The following is an 8,627-nucleotide window of genomic DNA, read 5'->3' on the forward strand; positions in this document are numbered from 1 at the left end:
AAAAAATAAGAACAAGTTAACTTTTTTAACATGGTGCAAAGCTCTTTGATACAGGCATGGCAACACAACAATAAAAAAGCATTATATTCCATGATGCTACAATCTTGAATGTGAAAATTAGGTCGCAGATGTTCAACAAAAATGAGAGAACAGGAAACCAAGATCAAAACAAAATACTAAAAAAAGTTGTTGAGCACTGGTACATTTTCCTTTCATGGCCATTTCTTCTATTTCCACCACTGCTGCACCAAGAGGCCTGCACTTCCTGAACAGGGGCTTGTTCAAATTTTGGCAACTATTGTAAACCAGGTGGTTAAACAAATGATAACCAAAGTGCAATTATGGCTAACTAAGAAAGAGGGAATGTACCTTGTTGCCATGTGTCATTGACCTCCTGACACAGCATACTGAATAATAAGGTATCATACGTCAAGCACAAACACAACTAATGAAAGCTGTAATTTTATCAGCATACCAAACATAGCATTTTCAAACATCATTAATCTGGTATTGATTATGGGCATGAAGCCAATCCCAGAAGGATCAGGAACTAACCCCAGATACACACTATTTTATCTCAGGGAATTCACACACACACACACCCAAACAGGGGCCAATTCAGAGTGCCCAATTAGCACAACCTGCATGATTTTGGGAATGCAGTAGCAAGCACCCAAGAAAATCTTGTGTCATGCGGACAACATGAACAGAACTTGAAAAAATTCACATGAACAATGTTTGTTAATCGTCTTTGGACTGAAGATTCTAAAACTATGAGGCAGCAGCTATGACCACTGGGTCATCAACTTTTTTTTTTTCATTATTCCTTTATTGTTTTACTTCATCTTGTAATCTCAAATCTTTTTTCAAACAATGCTTCATCTTAAGTTCTTAGGCACTGATAACATTGGGCCCACTGACGTCATCTTCCTGTACCTTTGTTTTTAAAATGGGATTAAATCATATGAGAATCTTGGAAAGTACTAATGTCACATTAAACAAAATTTACAGGGTGTCGCTCGACTAACATGGGTACACCTGGTAATTTTTCCAGAATTTTTTTTTGGGTCCAAAGTGCATGGGCAACTGGTTGATTTGACATGGAATGATCCATATATAGTTTCTGTCTTTTGCAAATCTTTCATTCTTCGTTTCCATCCTAAACATAGGCTGAATACACTATAATGGTAATCACTGAGTTTTCAATCAGTACAACAACAACAACAACATTTATTTCTATAGCACATTTTCATACAAACAGTAGCTCAAAGTGCTTTACATAATAAAGAATAGGAAAATAAAAGACACAATAATAAAACAAAATAAATCATTATTAATTAACATCGAATAAGAGTAAGGTTCAATGGCCAGGGGGGACAGAAAAAACAAAAAAACTCCAGACGGCTGGAGAAAAAATAAAATCTGTAGGAATTCCAGACCATGAGACCGCCCTGACCCCTCTGGGCATTCTACCTACAAGTATGTTATCAAAAATGTCAAATGACGATGACCTGTCTCATGTTGCTGAATGTGATTATCCATTGCAAAAAGAGCACCTGGTTTTTAAGAATAACACTATTACTTCCTTACAGAAGACAGAAAACTCAAATGTCTGGTGAAGACAGTCAACTGTCTGAATATTCACCACTGAAGATCCTGCACTCTCACGATCACAGTCCTGATGGATAAGATGCATCCCTCACATTAGACCAGTGTCCTATTGGAGGCTATGCTGGGTGCATGACTGATGATAAATGGATTTGTGTGATTTCTGAGAAGAATGAAGTAGAATCAGACATCCTGATATGCTTCATGCATCCAAACAATCCTGCATAGTCTTTGCATTGTCCACTTAAGAGACAATATTTGTTGGGTACCATTACAGTGTATCATTGCACTGCTTAGTGCATCTATAACAGTCAGTGGGAAGCAGTACCATCGTGATCTCAAAGACAATGAATCCCTACACTCTGCATTTTGATTGAAACAGAAATTAAATGGGTCACATTCCTCCTGCTGCAATACCAAGATGTTAACATTTCATCATAACTAGCGTTGTATTTAATGATAAGTCAAGCAGCTGTTGTTCATATGTTGTGCCTTTGGTGACCTTTTTTTTATTAATCCTATACCCAAGTCAGTGATGAAGAACTTGATGATTGTTACTACTGACAAATGTTGAATTAAACCCATATTTAGAATGCCAGTCATGTCAGTCAGTCAGTCATCATTCAACCTGCTATATCCTAACACAGGGTCACGGGGGTCTGCTGGAGCCAATCCCAGCCAGAACAGGGAGCAAGGCAGGAATAAACCCCAGGCACACACACACCCACACATCAAGCACACACTAGGGACAATGTAGGATTGCCAATGCACCTAACCTGCATGTCTTTGGATTGTGGGAGGAAACCCACACAGACACGGGACATTCCCACAGTGCATTATGCTAGTCTGAAAATTAGACTCAAAATTATTTATTCACATTTGAAAAGTCTGCTGGTCAAACCCTGATGCAGTTTCTTATTTGTTTATAACATTTTGAAAAGCCCTGTGTAGGTATCTAAACATGGGAAAAACTTTAGCAGGCTGTATCAGTTAGACGTATGCTTTCTGAAAGCCTAAACATAGCAAAGCCAAAAAGACACACAATACTTTTTTTCCTCTTTTTTTGAAGGTCTACTCTTACCAAGTGGTATCATCTGAACCAAACGTTTCATTATGTACTATATCTATAAAGGTACTATAATGCAAAATGTGAGCCTGTTAGGTGGTTTAGTTCTTGAAATATGGTCTTGTGAAACTGATGAAAAAATAAAGCTGTATCAAATTTGACATGGTTCTCCCCTGACAAAATTGGTTGTATTTTGGAAAGTGTTGATTTTACATCAATATAATTTTACGGGGTGTCTCCTAAATAACATGAGTACACCAGTATTTGTGTTTTTTTTTTTCAGAATTTTGTGAGACCAAAGAGAGTGGGGTTTCTGGAAAATCGGTTGATTTGATATGGAATGATCCATATCCAAAGGTGGTCCTAAAGAAGAAAATTGACAGCTAACTAAATGAGCCCTGGGAGGCAAGGACTCAAGAATTGTACTATGGTACTAATTAAAAACCATATGTATGTCTAAATAAATTTCTAAATGCAACATACAATAAAACAGGAAAATGGTATTCAGCGCTGCTTGGCTCTGGTCTGTTTTAATATTTTTTAAATAATGTTAAGGGGAGTAAAGTAAACCAAAAAAAAAATTGAACAAAAATCATGCCTTAGAGGACATGGGGAAAAAAGGAGGACACTAGCAAATGTGAAATGAATATATAGTTTAATAACTGATAATTTCATACATCAACAATAATGAACTCAGTGATGTAGATTTCTCAAAACCTGGACCAGCACTGTTCAATAAAGTTCATCAGAAGACAAATGTCACTGCAACTGACTGGCAACAACTCCCTCCAAAAACTTTAGACAGGAAATATTTTAGAAGAATAGGATAGTAATTTACCAATTGTAAAACATTCTAAAACATTCACGTTAAGTAGTTGAGCAATGGAGAAAACACTGGACTTAACAGAATCAGGGACTATACCCAATGTAAAGGCAAAATCTATGACTTTAATTTATTTAATTTAATAAATTAATTAAATAATATATATAACAGCAGCATTTAATCCCACAGCCCAAAGACAAGGAGGTTAGGTGAACTGGTGATACTAAATAGGTGAACTGGTGATACTAAATTGGACTTAAGCATGTGCTTGAGTGAGTGAATGAGTGAGTGAGTGAGTGAGTATGTGTATTCACCCTGTGATGAACTAGTGCCCTGGCCAGGCATTGCTCCAGCATGGGTAAGTGGGTTTGAAGATGGATGGATGGATAATAGCAGTATTTCATTGTTGAGTGTATGCATTTCAGTATATGGTATATATGCTTTAATACAATATCAATTGTTTCTATAATACATTTGTTAACGTACACTATACACTGTACACATAAAATGTGTACAGTGCATGTACATGTTTTTTTCTCAACAGCAATTCATATCAAAGTACTGCATCACACTCCTTTCCATAATATTCAAATATGTACATGTACTTTTGCCTTCTTCATATAATAATAACCTTTTATTTCTATTTCTTCCCTTGAAAAAGATTAATAATTTTCCTTATTTTTAAACTTAATATAAGTGTGATTTTTAAAATACTGCACTGTTCTCCTTATACAACAATGAAATTCAAGCCCTTATTTACTTGACAGAATGCATGTAGGTTTCTGAAATGCAGATTGGCAACAATTGTTTAAAAAGAGAAACCACTATGCAGTCTCATGTATACTGTATGTGTGTTAACATAAATACAAGTAAGTACCTATGTGTGTATATATATATGTGTGTGTGTGTGTGTGTATATTATATATATATATATATATATATATATATATATATATATATATATATATATATATATATATATATATATATATATATATATATATATATATATATATACTTATACTAGCATAATACCCGCGCTTCGCATCGGCGAAGTACTGCATTAAAATTTTTATTAAGAAGAAAATTAAAGCTTTTTAAACTGAGGAAAAATATGCCAATAATTATTTGTTAAGGATCTCTTTGTATACCACATTGTGAGTTCGGCCCTCCGGTTGTAATATGACCAAGCTGTGCGCTGAGCTTACTCTTGAGCATGCAACGTACAGTCGGCCATGTGAACAGTAATCTTGTCTCAAATCTCACAGCTTGGATTGCTGCTGTCATAATCGGTTTGAGTTTCATGGTTTGTTTCAATTACGATAGTATTTGCAGGATTAGTTGTGTTGAAGAGACATTCAGCATCTGTCAAGCGTTGTAAGCATACAACCGGTTTCATCGATAACTTCACATCCAGCTTTTGAGAGTTTAAACATTCATAAACATTAAAGTGTCCACTACTCAAATCGTCACCTGTGAATCCAAGATGTTTGAGAGGCATTGGCGGTTGTCCAAAGGTGTAAAATATTTGGCCATTTCGGTACACTTGAAAGAGACAACCGAACAATTCAGCGGCAGCCATCAACTCACATGCAGAACCATAGGTGAAGGGCTTAAGCATTTCACTCTTCTAGTGGTCCTGTGTAGTCTAATTATCTCCTGTACCGTCATCAGTCCACACCTTGAACCTGTCCAGTCATTCAATACATAAGACACAATGTTCCTCCGGATATCAAGAGTGAGCCTGATATGGCCGTGCAATATGTAACAAAGAGAATGGAAAAGGTAGGTGCTATCTCCAGGCATGGAAACCACTCGACAGTTCTTTGATCGATAGTGATCATCTCGATAGACATGGTAATGGGGTTAGAATGATAAAGGAAATGGGTACCCGAGAAATGTAAAGTAAGTGTAAAATACCTATACAATATCTATAATTGTAATAAACAAACAATAAAACAGCGGAGAAGCCGTGGATTAAACAAAAAGGCTGTAGTTATCAGTAGGGAGGCGTGAATCCGTGGCGAAGCAAGGAAGGGAATGTAGAGACCGGAGCGACGGACGGCCTTATATAGGCAGGCAGCCAACAATGTGGGAGGTGTTGGCATGGGGGACCCAACGTCACCTCACACGGTGACCGAGCTGCAGGCTATGGACGTATATATGTATGTAAGTAGGATTCAGTTAGCGTTGCGAACCCGTGTACCAAATTTCTTGAAGATGGGCCCATAAGTAACAAAGACTGTTGAAAAGTTCAATATGGTGGCTGGCAGTGGCATCATACCACCAAAATAAGTACATACATTGGTTTCGATTAGTGCAGGGAAGCCGCCTACCAAATTTCTATAAGATGGGGCCATAAATAAGAAAGTTCAACATGGCGGACGTCGTTGACCGTTATGACCATTACGCGTAGAATTTCAAAATGAAACCTGCTTAACTTTTGTAAGTAAGCTGTAAGGAATGAGCCTGCCAAATTTCAGCCTTCTACCTATACGGGAAGTTAGAGAGTTAGTGACATTGGAAAGTTCAATATGGCGGCCGACAGTGGTGTCCTACCTACAAAATAAATCCGGACATTGGTTTCCATTAAAAGTTCAATATGGCTGCCAACAGTGGCATCATACCACCGAAATAAGTACCAAATTTCAGCCTTCTACCTACACGGGAAGTTGGAAAATTAGTGATGTTTGGAAAATTCAATATGGCAGCCGATAGTGGCGTCATACCACCGAAATAAGTATGTACATTGGTTTCGGTTAGCGCAGGGAAGCCGCCTACCAAATTTCGTGAAGATGGGTCCATAAATAAGAAAGTTCAACATGGCGGACGTTGTCGACCGTTATGACCATTACGTGTAGAATTTCGAAATGAAACCTGCTTAACTTTTGTAAGTAAGCTGTAAGGAATAAGCCTGCCAAATTTCAGCTTTCTACCTACATGGGAAGTTGGAGAATTAGTGATGAGTCAGTGAGTAAGTCAGTCAGTCAGTGAGGGCTTTGCCTTTTATTATAGATGTGTGTGTGTGTGTGTGTGTGTGTGTGTGTGTGTGTGTGTGTGTGTGTGTGTGTGTGTGTGTGTGTGTGTGTGAGAGAGAGAGGGAGAGATTTAGGACATGTGGGCTGAAACACACATTCTGACAGCAATTGTTCTAACATTTCTACTTTATCAAACAGAAATGTAAAAAAACTAAAACGCTAGCAATGCACTGCTTAGACTTTCAGCCAGCACAGATATTTCTAGGACTGTAGCTGACAGTAACAAACAGCAAGCTGCTAAGTGTTTTGTTTGTAAAGAATGTTAATCTTCTTGCAAAAATATGGGTGCATGTTAAATATGAGCTAGACTATTATTAAAGATATACCCTTCACTCCCAACCTTCCACCACTGCAAAACTGTCCCCAAAAGACCATTGAAATCAAAAACATTTTGGAACCAGTCCAACATCAGTTTTTTTCAGCAGCAGGAGGAGGAAGCAGTATTTTATTTATTTTGTGACAAATGCATTTGTTCACCCCACCCAGACAGATTTTAAAAAAACCCACTTGTTAAAGAGGAAATGATCCTTCATCTTGTGTAACCTACACATGAAAAAGCCCCTGCCATAGTCCATCAGCTAAACAGACACAACTAATAACTAGCCTAAGAAAAGTTGCTAGGCACCAACAGTGTGCATCAATTCTCAAGAACAGTAAAGCAGGAGCATTCCCTTTGTTTTTATTCACAAGTTTAACAGGGACACTATGGTACACATGCATAATATACATAGAATGATTAATTTCACAATGAGAAACATCATTAAACATAACCTATCTTAGAAACAGATATATAAACAATTTCAAATGTTCATTACTACTTAGGAAAATCAAAGTCTTATAAAATTTTCCCAAAACAATTCTTACCTGTTATATCCAAATGAAAAATAACAAAAATTGCATTTAGAACTGTGAATTGTTATACTTGTCTACAATTTGACATTATACCATCTGCACAAAGTGATTAACATAAAAAAGGTTTTACAATGCAAGTATCAAGTTACTAATTAGGTCTTGACAAAACCTAGTGTATTTTTTTATTATTGAAAAAGGTGATGCTTGCAGGAAAACTAAGCTCACAAAACAAGGCCTGGATTTGAAAGGAAAAAAAGAAAAAACAATAAAAAAGCCCAAGACTATAAATCACAAATGGAAACAAGGGGAACTGTAACACCCTAGTTGAAAGAAACAAAATAAATAATATATTACATTAAATAAGATACAGTACAAAAAGTTACAAAGCTTCAAATAATTAAAAAGAGAAGAAAAAAAATATTCAAATTTAAAAAACCCAAAACAACAAAAGAAATGCCAACCTAATTTTGAAATCCAAGGATCAAACCCCAGAAAGCCAAACTAAGAGGTTAAAATGACCAACAAAGACATCCAGGAGCCGAACAAAATAAGCAGGCAAACGAATGCCTCATCACTACCAGTCTGAAGGCATTTAAAAAGTCCTACTAGTACTCAGACTGCCCACACAGCATAAGCATCAAGAGGACCTGTTTCCTTTGAGATCCACATACAAAACACAAGAAATATACCCAGACTTGAAATTCAGCACAGAACTGGAGATATCTCTCATAAATTTAGTAATTCCTGCAAATTCTAATTTTTCTTGTGCAAATCTACAACACATTTATTTGCTAACCAATCTTTCTTATTAAATTTTAATTTATATTACATAAATGTGCCTTATTTATTACTTGGATTTTTATTATATTGTATTGTATTATATTCAGGAGCGGACATATTGTAAATGCATATTTTAGTCTCCTGGGCTACCAGCTTTGCAAACTTCATAGCCCAGGTATACTTTCTGGTAGCCCAGCTTTATATAAAGGGTGGAAAGTTACCTGCAATGTTTTACAGCAACATTGGAAAGTTTTTTTGTACACAAATGACGATAATATACATTTAACTATTGGCATTCTTGCCCTCACTACCCCAGTTGCTTTACAGCTAACTTTACTGTTTCAATTGCTAATTGTAGACTTGCTGCACAATTTCTCTATTTTACTTATTAGTTTGTGTGTGTGAGTGTATACTCATTAACCAAGAGTGACGAAGGGAGGACAAGTATGTTCTCGTGAGT

General features: G+C 36.5%; 1 protein-coding gene across 2 annotated transcripts in view; it reads right to left on the reverse strand.

Moving 5' to 3' along the window:
- The window catches only part of uck2a (uridine-cytidine kinase 2a), a 102,589-nt gene that overhangs the window by 49,858 nt on the left and 44,104 nt on the right, over positions 1 to 8,627 (reverse strand). The window lies entirely within an intron of this gene.

Source organism: Polypterus senegalus, chromosome 14 (assembly GCF_016835505.1).
Source record: "Polypterus senegalus isolate Bchr_013 chromosome 14, ASM1683550v1, whole genome shotgun sequence".
NCBI lineage: Eukaryota > Metazoa > Chordata > Cladistia > Polypteriformes > Polypteridae > Polypterus > Polypterus senegalus.